The sequence below is a fragment of the Macrobrachium rosenbergii genome, chromosome 19 (genome assembly GCF_040412425.1).
Source record: "Macrobrachium rosenbergii isolate ZJJX-2024 chromosome 19, ASM4041242v1, whole genome shotgun sequence".
Taxonomy (NCBI): domain Eukaryota; kingdom Metazoa; phylum Arthropoda; class Malacostraca; order Decapoda; family Palaemonidae; genus Macrobrachium; species Macrobrachium rosenbergii.
Window position 1 is genome coordinate 32,861,657 of NC_089759.1, and position 18,072 is coordinate 32,879,728.

Here is an 18,072-nt window from a genome sequence, read left to right on the forward strand (position 1 = left end):
GTAGCAGCAAGACCATCCCGAAGGAAATGACACATATTTGAGTGAAAATAAACTAGTCTGGAGTAAATTTACAGTATTTGATTTATTTCACTTGAAAGGCATCCGGTTATTTTAGGGAGGCGATTTTAAGCAGGTAAAAAAATGATCTGACGAATTGTAAATCTCATAAAAAAAATCCAGTGTTGTCCAGTGTAAAGAATTTGTGTCATCGAAGATTAATTTTTCTGACAGAACATCAAGTGACATTAGCTTAGTAGTTTACTTAAAGTCCAGGGGTTCTCAAGCTTTTTTTTAGTGATGGCACCCTAGCTAATGTAATCATTGCCATGACACCCCTTCTTCACCCTCCCACCATATTGCATGAAGTAACTTCTTATTTAATGAATAAAATTATTATCCGTACTTAAACCAAAAGCAGGACACAGTACATGCAAAAGTATACTGTACAAGCAAAGAGCATAACAGAAGAATTACATGAAAAGTAGAAAAACAAGTTTCTTGCACACCTTTTTATCATGCAGAGGTTGGCGCCTGTCAGATCTCAGGAAGTCAGATCGCTATGAAGATGCACCCCAGTGAGCCTCTGCCATGTGGTTGCGATTAACTGCACGCAACTAGGTACTGGTTAATTTTTTTTTTTTTTTTTAAGAAATGCCTAATTCGCTTACCTGAGCGTGTCATCTCGTGTGTATATGGTTCTCCTGCATGTGTTGCTTAGTAATTTAATAGCAATAATAAATATAATAATAATAACAATAATAAATATAATAATAATAACAATAATAAATATGGTAATAATTAATTCCTACAAACAAAACTAACGTTCATAAAAAAACTAATCACCTATTACATTTTCTTTCATCTAGTTTCTCTCGACAGTAACTTATTCAGTTCCCTCGAACTACTAAATATTGGTTTAATTTCTCGTTTTTTTTTTATAGACTAAGGCTTTTACTCTGTGTTTCATCATTCCCTGGAATCTCCATAATGACCCCATCGTAACATAAAACCGACGGATGTTTCCTCGTTCTCTCTAATGACAGCAGATTCGATTAAGAATTTCTGTTTATGGCTTCACTCCTCTAAGCGTGCATCTAATTCTTGTCTGTTGTTGAGAATGGTAAAATATATGGTTTTGACTTCAGGTGTTTTGTGACATTCTCTAAAGTGCCGTCCCTCATTTCTGGCCTGTTGCCACCACATATTCTGACGACTTTTCCTTATCTGCTCTTTCTAACATCGTCATCTGTTACGTAAGTCTATTAAAAAACTGCCCCCTCTCCCATTGTCAGTTGTAGTTATAAGGGAATATCTTAATAAAGATCTTAGAATTTAGGAGAGCTTTGAGGGTAGTTGCAGCCCATTTTTCCTTCTGTCGTCCTGTCAATTCTTCGTTTACCTACGCCGAAAATACTGGATGTACTCTCACTTTCGTGGAAATTTTTATGTTCATGCTACATCTCGCTCATGCAAGATGGATAACTTAATTCAAGATCCTACGTATTCTGCTTTGCTTTGAGGCTATTTTTTTTTTTTTTAACCAAACCTGCTATTCACTTTATTAGTAGGCAGACGGGAAAATAAAGAAAGCATAATAGCGGCGGTTGGTGCAGTATTATATAAAAAAATATCTGATAGGAGATTCACTTTCACAGTGGAACAAATATCCCACTATTTTCGGATTCTCTTTACCTAAGGTAGAACGGACAAACCAAATGTAAATAAATATGATAAGCTCATCTACCCTATATATATATATATATATATATATATATATATATATATATATATATATATATATATATATATATATATATATATATATATATATATATATATATATAATTATATATATAATTATATATATAAACACACACACGATGAATCATATTAAGGTATGGGAATACGATGAGATTCACATTTCCCTTTAATCCTACGTTTCGTGACAACGTCGTCACATCTTCAGGAATATTCTACAAATTAAAATATGTTAATACAAAATAATGGCTGATTATAAGATCCCATAGTTGTAAATGCACGCACACTTGACTAAGACTGAGATTAAAATCGCAACAAATTATAAATATTTAAAATAAAAATTTAAGTATCTCGGTAAAATTATAAACAAAATGCCAACAGACATATAATAAAAATGAGCAGTTATATATTCATAAAACTACAGCTGAAAACAGGTAGACACGACCAACCTTTCTGCATCAAAGATAAAAACACACTAAAAGTAAACAATATCAAGATGCACAAAAAATTACAGAAGTTGGGCTAAAAACAACGGGACAGCAGAGGAATGGTTGTTCAGAGTCGTAATTCGTAATTTGATGTTTAAGGTTTCCAAAATCAGTAGTTCATTGAATTCCTGTGTTTGGCCAATAGTTTTGAAATCTTCATATATGAAGAGTGCTTTACAATGTAATTCCTTATATTAGAAGTTTCGGAGTTAAATAGCTTACTCAGATTCCATATCTAACGGCCGTACGAAAATCGGCCCTGACCCTGAGAAGAAGCCGGGTAGATCCCATATATTTTCCCAGATTACATCTGGGGCGTCATCAAAGGGCAGAGCCGGTCTTTACACTTGACGAGTGAGCCAGTGGTCTTAGGATTCTTTATGTTTATGGCACCAAAATGTTTGTGTACGATCTTAGTAAAGTCCTTTCGAAAATTATCATTTAACAGGTACGGGGATCTGGCATAAAGAGGGAGTTTGGGGACCTTAAAACACATAGGTTGTGCAGACAACTTTTTATTGGTTGGTTCATTTCAAATTTTTTAGTTAATCTTAGAAGGAAAACAGTTAATAGAGAAGTAATGGGGGAGACAAGTAATGCCATTGTGGAAGAGTGTCCAGCTAGAAGTGAGGGACAAAGTACGACAGAGCAAGGTATGTATAGAGTCAAATTTGAAATTAAGAAGACAGATACTATAGAAGTTGTCACCGAGACCAGTGAATGTTTCATTTCTAAAACTGAATTTTGAAAACATTCATTTTCCTTAGAGACAAACTACCCGTGTCTCTAAACCAGGCCATCGTTCGATTTCCGGATGGTGCAGATGCACTCATCAGTTACAATTTCCCGTCGGGTGTAAGTTATTCCCAAGGTATAGTGAATTCAATATATTTGTGGCTTAATATAGTGAAATTTGAAAAGTCAAGCTTGTGTAAGTGGCAATAATTTGTGTGTGTGTGTGTGTATATATATATATATATATATATATATATATATATATATATATATATATATATATATATATATATATATATATATATAATTATGATTATTATCCAAGAGAAGAAGAAGGAGGCACCCAACCTGAAGAAGGAGCGAAGGTTTCTCGAGTCCATTAGTGGGAAAATGTAAATCGCCCGGATTAAGGGGGATTCCTCTCCCATACACTTAGCTTTCCACCACCAAGGACCGTAAATTGCCGAGACGCAGAACTCCTCCAATTTTGCTTTGTTGCTACGATGCTAGCGGCGTCTATGAATTTTCCATTATTGTAGTTAACCGACCAAGGGATTAAAAATTTTTCAAGAGTATTTTGACTATTTCGGTTCATAGAAGCGTTATAAGTACACGTTTGATGTGGACAGTTTCGACTCCACAAATAGATTAAAAATGTTTAAAAGGTATTTGGTGATGAAACAACTTGGTTAAATAACCTAAAGCCTATGAGAGTATGAAAGCATTTCCTTACAAAATAGTGGAATTAAAAATGGAAAGTATGGATCTCTAAAATACGAATTTATAGCAAAAGAGAAATTCACAGCAGGAAAATATCTATATTTTGAAACGATACCTTGTTTTTTTTAAGGCTTCCAGTTATTTGTAATTATGTAGAAGGTCCAAATTCCTATAGAAATCTCAGCTCAATGGGAATAAAGACAATCGTAATCATTGTTTGTAACCGTAGGCGGCACAAAAAAATCAAATGGAAAGATTAAAATTTTTGGTGCCACTGAAAGTAAAACAAACTCAACATGCCATTCGTTATTTATTTAATTATTCAATATTTTTCTATTACTTTCTCAAACGACAAAATATTAGCAGCACGCGGACTTCAGACCTGAGGCATTTCAGTCCGAATAAACAGGTATAAAGAAGGCTATACTTCTATTTTAACAACTTATTTTCGTTATGATTATAGCTAGTTTGTACTGATTTCAAATGCATGTATTTCCTGCACATAATATCATTTTACCTGTTCCCGCCTATCTTTAAGCAGTTGCAGTAAAAAAAATATTTAGAAATGGGTATTAACCACAAAATAACCAATGAATTTTTAATATTTGATTTTAGCATTTACAGTAAAAAACATTTAGAAATGGGTATTAACCACAAAATAACCAATGAATTTTTAATATTTGATCGAGACTGACGAGAAACTGGGAGACAACGACTTGAATTTTTAATATTTGATCGAGACTGACGAGAAACTGGGAGACAACGAATTGAATTTTTAATATTTGATCGAGACTGACGAGAAACTGGGAGACAACGACTTGAATTTTTAATATTTGATCGAGACGGGCGAGAAACTGGGAGACAACGACTTAATAAATACGAACAGGAGTGAATACACCCCACACCATGCAGTTCTATCTTTGGTTACCTTAATACATCCCAATAAAGAGAAGACGCAATGAGGTCTGTTAGCCTGTGTGACATGACCCTATATTCAGAAGTGACGAGAAACCGAAAACCAGGGCTCTGTGGCCGTAAATGATTAAAATTAACTTTTATAATTATCAGACGATTTCATAGTATATTCTGACTGCTATTATTCAGTATTTCATTAATCACGACCATGTCATGTATTATTTTGAAAATTAATACGTCTCTCTCTCTCTCTCTCTCTCTCTCTCTCTCTCTCTCTCTCTCTCTCTCTCTCTCTCTCTCTCTCTCTCCTATATATATAATTTTATATATACATATATAATTATATATATATATATATATATATATATATATATATATATATATATATATATATGAGCTATATATATATATATATATATATATATATATATATATATATATATATATATATCACTTTTATTATAGATGATGAAATTATGGATTAAAAGGATGAAAATTTGACCAAAAAAATATTCATACACCAAAATATTATTATAATGACCATAATCTATAACTTGGTTTTTATAACTCACTATAATAATGATTATCATGTAAATGGAATAGAATGAGGACAATAAAAACCAGTCCTCGTAAATATAAGCTTGCCACTGTAATACCAGAGTAATTGCAAATGGCGTCACGTATCTGTTGAATTTATGGCTTCTCCTGGGCTCTTTTTTTTCTTTTATTTTTATCATGAGTGACATATTGCGGCGAAGTTTTACAAAGCTATCTGACCCTGGGGATATGAAGCCCAGGTCCTCCTTTATTTATGCAACGCATGGTCTGGTAGTCTGGTACAATCATGGATAATTTGGTTTCGAGGTCTTTCTTACTTTTTATTTTATTTATTAGATTTTCACCAGTTGTTCGTACGTGTAGGATCAAGCTGGAATATAACGGGGTCAGTATCTTGGGAACGTTTGAGTGTAGAATTAGAGGTGAGCTCTGTAGTCAGTGTGTGTGCATATACTTTTTTTGTAGTTCCTCGTTGGCTGAGTCGGTAGAGTTGTTGGCTAGCACTCTGCTAGGCCCGAGTTCGAGTCTCCGGCCAGACAATGAAGAATTAGAGGAATTTATTTCTGGTGATAGGAATTAATTTCTTGGTATAATGTGGTCCGGATTCCACAATAAGCTGTTGGTGTCGTTGCTAGGTAACCAGTTGGTTCTTAGCCACGTAAAATAAGTCTAATCCTTCGGGCCAGCCCTAGGAGAGCTGTTAATCAGCTCAGTGGTCTGGCGAAACTAAGGTATACGTAACTTTTGGGGGCCTCGAAACAACAAGACTCATGTGACGAATTCCATAATTTGTCCACAACAATAAACGTTTCTCAGATGCCTGTTAACTACAACTGTACTGAACTACCAAATTTTTCAGCCAGACCATATTTGAATTAACTGGTCTACGCTGGAGTAGTTTAAGAAAAAGAAAGTGAATAGAAAATTAACCCCAACGAAGCTCTGCACTAATAGAAAATTAACCCTGATGAACCAAAGCATTAACAAGAAAATTAACCCAGTTGAAGCAATGCATTACATATAAAATTAACCCAGATGAAGCCATGCACTAAGTAGAAAATTAACCCAAGATGAATCAATGCATTAAAAAGAAAATTAATTCAAATGAAATGATGTGTTAAATAGAAAATTAACTCATATCAAACAATGCATTAAGAAGAAAACAAACCTAGATAAAACAATATATTAAAAAAAATTAACCCAGATGAAGCAGTCGGAACAGGTTTAGTCTGCAAATGGGTAAATAATTTTATGCATAGAAAAAACAATAATATAATAATTGACAAAAATTTATATGTATATCAAAATAATAATAAAAGTTATTTTTTTAACTTTTATTGCTTTGATTATATACATATTAATCTTTGTTAATTATTATATTATTATTTTTTCTATGCATATAATTATTTGTCCATTATTTGACCGAGCAGCATCTCATAATTCTTTTAATGATTATTGGCTGCAGTAACTAATTCTTATTTTCTAGAAAATGGTATTATACCAACGAACACCTTTAAGTACACATAGTTTTGAATTACTCTATATTTGTAGTTTATTTCTTGCATTACATTTAAGTAGCATTTACGAGAGGAAAAGTCTTGTGAAAGATTATAATGCCATTTTTTCACAGGGTTATCTTGGGCAAGTTATGGGAGTGAGTAGCTATCTTTTGCGCAGGTAAATGCTCTCATAAGCTGGCCATACACAGACACACATACATACATACATATATATATATATATATATATATATATATATATATATATATATATATATATATATGTTACAATTCTTCTTTTGCCCGAAGGAACTCAGCTTATGCTGTCACATACTGCTCTCCTCTCCTACATAATTTCCCTTATAATATAATTCCTCATTCTGTACAACTGTCAGACTCCAAAAGTTTTTCTTAAAACATTGAATAGATAGGAGAACATTTCCTTTCATTTTCACACCAAGTTTCATATCAGTATATTAGTACAGAGTTAGTCTTTATTAGTCTGGTATATAATCTTGCGTGTGTATGCAAATTCCGTCTGTTTGAGCTGGTCCCTTAGTATAGTGGTTAGTGTCGTGGCATGCCACTCAGATGTCGTGGGTTCGCATCTCCCCCAGTTACTGCTGCAGTGTGGGGTCTGCGGAGGGAAGTTGAAACCAACATTCTTTGGAAGCTTTAATTTCAAGTCAGTGGCGCCTGTGAGCTTGTTCCATGTGAATTGATTTCATCTTTTGAAATAATAATAATAATAATTCATGTCAGTATATTAGTATAGAGTTACGCTATATTAGTCTGGTATATAATCTTGGTTTTTGTATGCAAATTCAGTCTGTTTGATTTCCAAGCCTTACTCAACCCGCTTACTATTTAATATGCTATTTTCAGTCTTTCACTAATTACCATCTCAAGACAACGTGCATAGGATATCCATAAAAGACTTTACGTCATTATTATTCCTTCAGATGTAGATATTTCATGCATTCGGGTATAATGAGTCCTCATTATAACTGCTTTTCTTAGATTTATTTTAAGTCCCAGCTCTGTCGATATCTGGTACATTCGATTGTTGTAGATTTTGTGGCGCTTTGCCGATTACACCAATATCATCCACGTATCTTAAGATATATATATATATATATATATATATATATATATATATATATATATATATATATATATATATATATATATATATATCACAAATACCATATCAATAACGGTTGTTGATATTCCCTTGGACTGATTTATTCCAAAGGGAATTATGCATAAAACACTTAAGCTTACCGTGACCAAGATTCGAGCTCGGGTCGTTCTGTTTAATACAAAGGAGACATTGACTTGTCCACTCGTCCAGCAGTATAGATAGGAAATGATTTCGACTCTGTGGGACAGATTTCATTCATATTCTGCTTTGGTGTTTAGAATCGAAATCAACACCTCAGTACCATTATGGGCCGATGGTGAAAGAATAGCACATGGTTATATATGGACGACAAGTTCGTCACATGTTATGCGCTTAATCAATTTAATGTCTTCAAATATTATACCAAAAATAGACCCTTAATATAAGTTCACCACGCCTTGAAAATAACTTACGGCCGAACATAATTATCTCTAACTAGAGAACTTGGCCTGATTGGGGTTCAGTTTGTTGTACTTTATGTTGGAACATGGGAAACGACGACTTATCTACTAAACCAGCAAGAGACACTGGAACTGAGTTCAATTCTGTGTTACATAGTCCAGTCGAATTCAGGTTTTGTACTTAAATCGAAATAACCCATCTCCATCATGATAGTTTGGCAGTAAGTATGTAAATCATAATGTGTTAAATGAAAAGATAAAATTACCCAGTGCACAATTTTATGAAGGAATATTGTCACGTCCTCAACAAGCGACATTCCCATCCTCCCGCCAACACACGCGCACACACATACACATATAGAGACAAATGCGATGGTAAGCACAAATTCAAGCGTGCAGGCACTTCCACAACTTCACAAACACACACACACATGCGCATATGTAAACACGCCCACAGACTCATACATAAAACTTGGGTCAAATCATATCTAACCACGTTCTCTCTGAAGGCACCAAGAGGGTGTTTTCTCCTTTCAAGCACCATTCATCTCAAGGAAATGGTAGTTGGCAACTCCTCTCCGTTTCCTTCCATGCATTGGAGTCTTATGGCCCATCCTCTTACCAAGACACGTTTGATCCCACACAAACAGAAGCCACCTGAATGAACGCACCCTATTTTTTTTACCTCCCCGATGTCTCATTGGTTCGCCCTGAGAGACTCGTGTTAATTGAACCAAGAGACTCGAGTTAATTGGACCACATGCACTGTAGTGGATCGTTCCATAATGAAGCTATCTACTTTCACGAACTTAATAGATAAGTTTGTCTCGTATCTATATGGCATGAATGACCATTTAGTGTAGTAAAAATTTTTTCATTAAACTGTTTAAAGACCTAGGGACATTATCGTTCAAAATACGAATTTTTCATTATTAATGAAACAGATATTGCTCCGCAGTTTGTTTGTATATGTATCTCTGATATCCATTATGCCTTTAAGTAAGACGTAACTTTACTAGTCTAATTAAGCGGCCATATGTGAAAAGAGTTGTGAGAATAGATGAGTAAGCATAATGGTCAGTCACCACAATAAAAGATCAAAAACCTGCATTTTTCAAAGTCTATATAATCACTGGGAGAATTAAATTATCCACTTACAAAAGTGACACGTGTGTAAGTGACACGTGTGTCTCTGAATAAATTATTTATTTCCAAAAATTCAAAATTTTCACTGGTATTTTTATTAGAATTTATTGACAAGAAACGAGTGTACTGATGTAATAAGTATACCCTTAGGTAATTATCAATAACATTCACATTTTATTGCTTTTGCATTATAAACCTTGTTAAAGCTCCCCAAACTTTTTATATTGAAATGTATCTCGGGTAAAAAGCTTATATGTAAGAGAATTAAGGTGTTTAGATTAAGGGCTGACTTATGACCAGACATTATTCATCCAAACTACGTAACCTTTAGCATGATAATTATGAAATATATATACTTCCAGTACTGTATAATTTTGCGCGTTAAGGTTTTATGGCTGGTGCATAAAGTGGTCAGAATAAAACTAAAAACAAAAGTAAGCAAAGAGAGAAGAATAAGAATAACCCCTATTAAGGAGTCTGTTCCACATCATGAGCAAATCGTAAGATAATTTTAAATGAACAGCCAGTGTTTCGCTAGCTGAAAATTTTTGGTATAGAAAGACGGGATTTCATGGCATGGATTAAAACAAACTTGCGAATGTATGCTCATATATATATATATATATATATATATATATATATATATATATATATATATATATATATATATACATATATATATATATATATATATATATATATATATATATATATATATATATATATATACTCAAAATGTAATACATACATACATACATACACACACATATATATATATATATATATATATATATATATATATATATATATATATATATATATATATATATATATATATATATATATATATTAAAGTGGTATGGTGGGAATACCTTGTCACATTTTGATTATGATAATAATTGTGTTATTGAGAGAGTATAAGTCACTAGAATCTCTGTCAGTCTTATCCTGTTTCTTTGATCTTAGTTGCAGTCAGCAACTGTTAAGTATCAAACTGTTATGTATTCAGCTGTTCATATCAAAAGGGGTAAATAATTGATTGTTAAAGAAAGGATTCCTTATCGTTGCTTCTTGTTTGTGTATCAAACTTAGAACTGCTTTTTTACACGCTCTTATTTAACTTGACTTCGGCATCTGTCTGTCTGTTTGGGTCAAATCTGTAACTCAGTTTTCGAACTGTTCCCTTCGTCCGATGGACTTGAAATATTGCATGGTTGCTCAGTCCCGGTGACAATATAACCTTGCATGATCAGTAGGTCAGCAGTGACCTCTGGTGACCCTACAGTGACCTCTCCCAGTATCTCAGGATTTGTATGAAACTGGATTTTTCGCAACTTCTTTGGCTCGGTAGAATCTATCTTCTATATAATCCCTCCCCCTTCCCTCTTCCATCCCCCTCCCCCCTCCCCGCTCCCCACCACGCGATTAACTGTTAATTTAGCTGTGTGCTCCCCTTCCCTTACCTCTTCCCTCCCCCTTCCCTCTTCCCCTCCCCCTTCCCCCTCCCCCTCCCGAAGTACATGACCAAGTGTTAATTTAGCTGTGTCCTCCCCTTCCCCTCCCTTCCCCCTCCCCCTTCCTGAGCGCACAATCAAGCTTTAAGGGAGGTGGTAGCAGATTTTGACCGAAACATCGACTACCCACTGAAAGTATGTTGTTCGCTCAGAAAAACAGCATTACAGTATGGCAACACGCCCAGAAAGTTTCAAAGTCCTGGCCATTTTAGAAGTATTTTTATTAATAATTTATTTGGCCGCTTTAGGGGGCGTCCCTGTTTACGCGCGGCCCTCTAAATTAAATTTTCCCTTTAATTAACCTAAGTTCGATGCTCGAACACATTTTTAAAAAATTATTTATATTTGTTATTTTATCGACATGCATAATTCACTCATTGGCATCTTTGTCATCCCTTCGTGTTGGTGGACTGTCTCTTTATAACAGTAGCTAAGTAACTTAACAACAGTGGTCTTGTTGACTTCGTAGTGAAAGGAGTTTTGTGACGATTTTTTGCCCACCCCATCTTGCCGCTATATCGTGATTCTGTGACCACCCCCTCTTGCCGCTATATCGTGATACTGTGATTTTATTTTTTATTCTTCATATGACTGTTAATATAGAATGCCACAAGTGTCAAAAGCAACCGCCTCGCGAAGTAAAAACCTGCGATAAGCGAAGAAAAAGCAGGAAGAGTCACATGTGCTGCAGGTAACTGATCTGGCTTGCATGTACTGTGCCTCTCCCAGCACGTCTCGTGTTTTGGTGGGCGCAGAGCAGAGGCTCAGGATTTTATTTGAAAAGCTTCTTACAAGTGATGAATCAACGGCCATTGGTACTGGAAAAAAGTTGCTTGATGAAGGAAAACGTTATCAGTGATATAGTAAAAAATATGCAAGGAATGTGCTGGGGGAAATGTTTTTGTAAAACATGTGGATCATCAGGTAGATACTTTTACAAGTGCTATGTGTAAATGTGGGCGTGTGATTTACGATGACACTACAGAAAAGCCCGAAGTAATTTTTTTACCCAAGAACTCGCATTAGTGTATTGCATGATGCTAATTGGTGCTGGGTATGCTGGTGTTGATAGACTCGTGTCATTTTTAATTTACGCAATTTCTCAAAGCAAACTTATTTGAACTGTGCCAGACACATAACTAAAAATGCCAACGTTCTGTGAAATAATATTCTAGAAAAGAGTAGAAAAACTGTGTGTGATTATTATATAACAACTTTTGGCTTGCAACCTGATGATGATTCGTGGCACAAACGAGGTCACAGGTCAAACTTTGGTGTTGGTGTTGTTATTAATGTGAATACTGGCATGATTTTAGACTGTGAAACTTTGAGCAAAGCCTGTTCGAAATGCACAACAAAAGAAGCTAGTTTGAAAGACAATGAAACCAGTGCCGAGGATTGTGAGCAGTGGAAAGAGGACCACGCTCCCTTCTGTGACAAGAACCACGAGGGGTCATCTGGTGCTGTGGAAGCTGCAGCTGCAGTTGCAATGTAGAGTCGATCTCTGGTTCATAATATGAGATATGTTACGTTTGTTTCCGACGGAGATAGTTCTGCCTTTGCACCGGTACGCAGACTCAGTGATGGCACCGGTCCGCATGGCGAGGGCCACCAAATTGAAAAGGCAGAATGCATGAATCACGTCGGCAAGCATTTGTATGATGGACTCGGAAGATTGAGTGAATCTCTAAATTTTTGTAGTCACAAAAATGGGGAAAAGACAGAAGTTGTCTAGTTATAAAGGTAAAAACAAACTTACCAAGATTGTAATGGAATACCTGCAGTATTAGTACAGGTTAGCAGTGAAAAGAAACATTTGCAAGACCATTGAAGAAATGAGGAATGACATTATGTCATTCTATTTCCACTGTTCTTCGACGGATACAAATCCTAAACATCGTTTGTGTCCCAAGGGAGTAAGCAGTTGGTGGTTTTACAACAGTGGCATATCTAAAGGAGTGCCAAATTCCCACAGCACTGTGAGAGTGTACCTCAGACTGGAGCCACATCAGCTGAAGGAACTGCAGAAATGAGTCCCTTCATTCACGAATATGGAGGATATGCCCAAAGCACAAGAACGATTCCAAACGCACAGTGGACTTTGCTTTGGCAACTGCGGTTTGTAACCTGCGTATCGTGCCAGTGACCTCTTTTCAAAATTGGGAGTTGAAAGACCTGTTGGCACGGAAGAATTCCTCGACAGATTGAGAAGAGATTGGAGATCCCTTTCAAGAAGAAAATGCGGAACAAGCACTTCGGGAAGGACCTTGCATACGGTCCGGGAAGATTTTAATCCTCCGGAAGCCTTGATTTTCTCACGTAAGTTTTTTCCTTTCAAATTGTATCATCTCCCTTATTTTTTGAACTATTTAGATGATTTTGTTATCATTTAAAGGTCTTTAAAAGTTCTGTAAATGCCGTGAACGGATTTTTAAATTATTGCCTAAAGGGTTTTTCATATTTTTAGTGAACATTTGTTTCAATTCGCATTTAGCCTTCACTTTGGATAGTTTTTCCATCATTTATTTTGTCAAAATTTACACATTTAATTCCGGATATTTGTGCAAAATTTACGCTCTGTCCAATGCAATTAACAGAATTATCCTAAGTCAAATAGTTTTTCCGGTGAAAGCGTTTGAATTAAAGAAAAGGGCCTTGCATACGGTCCTGGAAGATTTTAAGTTCTCAGAAAACCTTGATTTTCTCTGATGTAAGTTTTTCCCCTTCAAATCGCATCATCTTCCGTATTTTTAAAGCTATCTAGATGATTTCGGTATCATTTTAAAGCTCTTGAAAAGATCTATTAAAGCCCGAAAACAAATTTTTAGAATTATTATGTAAAGATATATTTTCTTATTTTTTAATGATTGTTTTTATAAAGTTGCATTTAGTGTACACTTTGGATATTTTTTTCCATAATTTATTTTTTTCAGAATTTACATATTTAATTCCGGACATTTGGTCAAAATCTTACGCTGTTTCTAAACCAGTTAACAGAATTGTCCTAAGTAAAATAGTTTTGCTGGTGAAAGCGTTTGAAATAAAGTAAGATTTTCTTACTTTTTGGGTGGTTTTTAATTTTTTTTTTCTTTTCTTTTTCATGTATCGTTTCCAAACTTTATTCATTTAGTTTTATGAATTTTGTCTATCCGGTCAAATTCCACTACCGATTCCCTCTTACCTTCCCTCTTCCATTCCCCTCCCCCCCCCTCCCTTTCAGAAGCACAATATCAAGTGTTAATTTATCTGTGTCCTCCCCTCCCCTTCTCTCTTCCTTCCCTGCCCCTCTTCCTTTTCCATCGCCGGCCCCTTCCCTTTTCCATCACCCTCCCCTCCCCCTCACCCTCCCATTCCCTCCTCCATCCCCGCCCCCTTCCCTCTTCCATTCCCCTCCCCCTCCCCCCTCCCTTTCCGAAGCACACGATCAAGTGTTAATTTAGCTGTGAACCCCCTGCCCTTCCCTCTTCCATCCCCCTCCCTTTCTCCCTTCCCTCCCCTTCCCCTTCCCGAGCACACGATCGAATGTTAATTTAGCTGTGTCCTGCTCCCCCTTCCCTCTTTCCTCACCCTCCCCTTACCTCTTCCCTTCTCACCTCCCCTCCCCCTTCCTGAGCACACGATCAAGTGTTAATTTAGCTGTGTCCCCCTCCCCCTTCCGGAGTATGAGATCATATGTTAATTTATCTGTGTCCCCTCTTCCCCTTCCATCTTCCCTCCCCCTCCCCCTCCGCGAGCACACAATCAAGTGTTAATTTAGCTGTGTCCTCTCCCTTCCCTTCCATCTTCCCTCTCCCTTCCCCTTCCCTCCCCATTTCCCCCCCCTTCCCCTCTCCTCCCACTTCCTCCTTTGCCTTTCCAATCCCCTTCCCCCTTCCCTCCCCTCCCCTTTCTAGAGCTGTGTCCTCCCCCTCCTCTTCCCTCTTCCCCCTCCGTCTTCCATCCCCCTCCACTTCCTCCTCCTCCCACTTCCGCCTCTCCTTCCCCTCTTCTTCCTCCTCCTCCCCTCCTCCCACTTACCTTCCATCTTCCATCCCCTCCCTCCACCTCCCCTTCCCCTTCCCTTTTCCATCCCCTCCCTCCCCTTCCCCCTTTCCTCCTCTTCCCTCTTTCATCCCTCTCCCCTTCCTCCTCTCTCCCATTTCCCCGCCCCCTCACCTTCCTGCTCCTATCCTCTTCCCTCTTCACTGCCTTCCCCCCTCCTCCCCTCCCCTCCCCTCCTCCCCGTAAACGGATATCAATTTCGTTAACTACTATCATAAATCGGTTACAAGTTCTGTCATAACTAAAAAGTATAAAATAAAAAAATATAAAATCTTTTTAAACATACTTTTATTAAAAATGCACTAAAATGTAAAAAAATAATTTTTGAGACACCAGGATTTTCTTACAATTAATGATGTCGACAAAAATAAAAGCGCGGGGCTCAGACATGGAAGAAATGCTACAAGAAAAGAAATATATATTTTTTTATTTCTTGTCGCATTTCCTTCCATGATTCTGGCCCCCGATTTTATTTTTGGAGACGATTAATTGTAAGAAGATCCTGGTGTATCTCAAAACATTTTTTTTTTCTTTTTAGTGCATTTTAATAAAGGCATGTTTAAAATTTTTTTCTGAGTCATGACAACTAACATTTCAGCGAGAGAGAGAGAGAGAGAGAGAGAGAGAGAGAGAGAGAGAGAGAGAGAGAGAGAGAGAGAGAGAGAGAGACATTTTGTAAATTATCGCATATTTATAAGGACGTTTGGTTAAGTATTTAGTTTTTTCGTAGTTAAGTATAACTTTGTTTAATTCCCTGTTTTAACGTAATGTATCTCTTAAATGCATTTTTTAACCACGTCAGATAATTACATTTTTTCCTCTGACCTTCACTGAGTGTAATTTGAAGTGCAATAAAAATCCCATTCAGAATCTAAACTACGTTTTTATTGGTCGTTTGGTTCTAATGAGTTTTAAACTTGATGTAATTAGTGACAGGGCGACAGGAGGCTCTCCAGCATTAGAACACTTTTAGAATACTTCTTGCTTTGCATTATTGTTCCTATAATGGGTATATCACTCTGTTTGAGGATACGCAGTAGAGACAATTTCATTCTGCCAACGGCACACATGCACATACATGCGCGCGTTCACACGACTACACTGACGCGCGCGCAGCAGATTCACGCAAATATGTATATATATATATATATATATATATATATATATATATATATATATATATATATATATATATATAATTATATTGATGAACTGATCTGTGAAGCTGGTAGACAACAAAATATATTCTTCAGCAGGATCCCGAGTAAGCCTCCTCCGGAAGCAGCCAAGGAATTGCGAGGTAGAGTGAACGTATTCGTTGGGAACGGCGATAAATAGTGTGCAGCAGGATATCAAATCTCCAAAGCTGGTCGGTAACGATGGCCCGGATATTGCCCTGGGATTCCCAAAACTCATGAACTGGGGAAGGCTCTCAGACTCATAATATCCCAGAAACCGTATACCCCTTCAGGTAGACCCAGCAGGTTTTCTCTTCTTTTCCCCTCGTGGGAATTATTGATATCCTTAACACTATCGAACTTGACGGTAGAAATAGCATCTCTGAATGTGGGCAACCCATTGTGTTAAACTTGAAGCACCCTTTGCGAGAGTCACTGAGAGCGTCCAGGTCCCCCCCCCCCCACTTGCGAATCGTAGACCAGCATTGGTAAAGTGTAAATGTTCAGAAGAAAGTATGCAAGCCCCTCGACATAAGATCCATAATATCCGTTGACCAAGTGAATACAACCACATGGAGGCGACAGACCCATCCGTCAGTATTTTATGGATGTGCATGACAAAATCCTTATATAGCTGACCATATCAGATATGCTGATGTTACTAACCAAGAGGATAAGTATTAGCATCGTGCTGCACTTTATCTTCACCCAAGGGCGCTGGTACCCACTTACAGCCAGGTGGACTAAGTTGAATGATGAATCACGCAATCACAGCAAAATCAATCAATCTATATATATATATATATATATATATATATATATATATATATATATATATATATATATATTATATACATGTATATATATATATATATATTATATATATATATATATATATATATATATATATATATATATATATATATATATATATATATATTATATATATACATAATATTTGTACATATATTTGTGGTGGTGTTCTACCGTAACAGGAAATTAACATAACTATCGAGGACGCTATTCCATTCTCTGAGACATAAAAAAATGTTAGCTATTAAAACCGTAATGTCCAAATAAAATAGCGACTTACAACTATCAAAACATTTTTTTTCTAACACGTATCACATCCAAAATAGACGGAATGAAAAAGAAATGTTACAACACTTTCCTCTACTTTACGCGCAAACTAATCGGTCATACCATGCTTGATTAAGCACTGTTATCGCTTTAGACGTTATTTTAACTTTTCCGTTAGATATCGAAGAACACAAGAATTTCCGGAACGGTAATGGAAACCTCAACACCATAAACATATTCGAGGTCATTTCCGCCGGTATAGGCCTAAAAGCCCTTTGTATTTTTAACGGACAGTTTTCATTTCAGACCTGTATGGTTGTCAGCTCTTTACGTTCGCCTTTTGTTCCAAGGTATGAAAACCTTTGTTCCTGCCTTCCTTTTCGGAAAGCCCATTTCAGTACTCATGCAATCTTCAAGGGAACATCAAAGGAGTGAATGCTCATTCGGAGGAGTCGGTTTGTTAGGCGCCCCCAAAAAAAAAAAAAAAAAAAAAAACAAAAACATTGTCACGCGAGAGAAAGAAAGAAGTTGTTTCTTTGCTGGAAGATCATGAAATCTTGTACGTATTTAAAGTAACTTTTGTTTTTCTTACATAATCGGGACGAGTCTCATTACCTCTAACCATAGGAAAACGCTCTGGCGTTGCCCGCATTTAGTGATTAAGATGCTTCGCTTGGAATTATATAACTAAATGCTTGTTATTTGAGACTGAAATCGTTCAAATGTTTCTGCTTTTTCGAAGAGAAAAAGAATATTTCTATCATGCGATAAAATTGATAAGTATGCGGTATATTAAATATAAAACAGACTATAAATTACATAACGTTACTCGTTATAATTTCATGATCGAACTGCCC

At 36.2% G+C, this 18,072-nt stretch overlaps 1 long non-coding RNA gene across 2 annotated transcripts in view; it reads left to right on the forward strand.

Moving 5' to 3' along the window:
• The window catches only part of LOC136848806 (uncharacterized), a 512,153-nt gene that overhangs the window by 127,057 nt on the left and 367,024 nt on the right, over positions 1 to 18,072 (forward strand). The window contains exon 1 of one of the 2 annotated variants that reach the window (XR_010856148.1): positions 11,189 to 13,235. The exons of the other annotated variant lie outside the window; for it this stretch is intronic. This is a non-coding gene — a long non-coding RNA (uncharacterized lncRNA). Of the gene's footprint in view, positions 1 to 11,188; positions 13,236 to 18,072 lie in introns of those variants that run through there. 2 annotated transcript variants of the gene reach the window in all.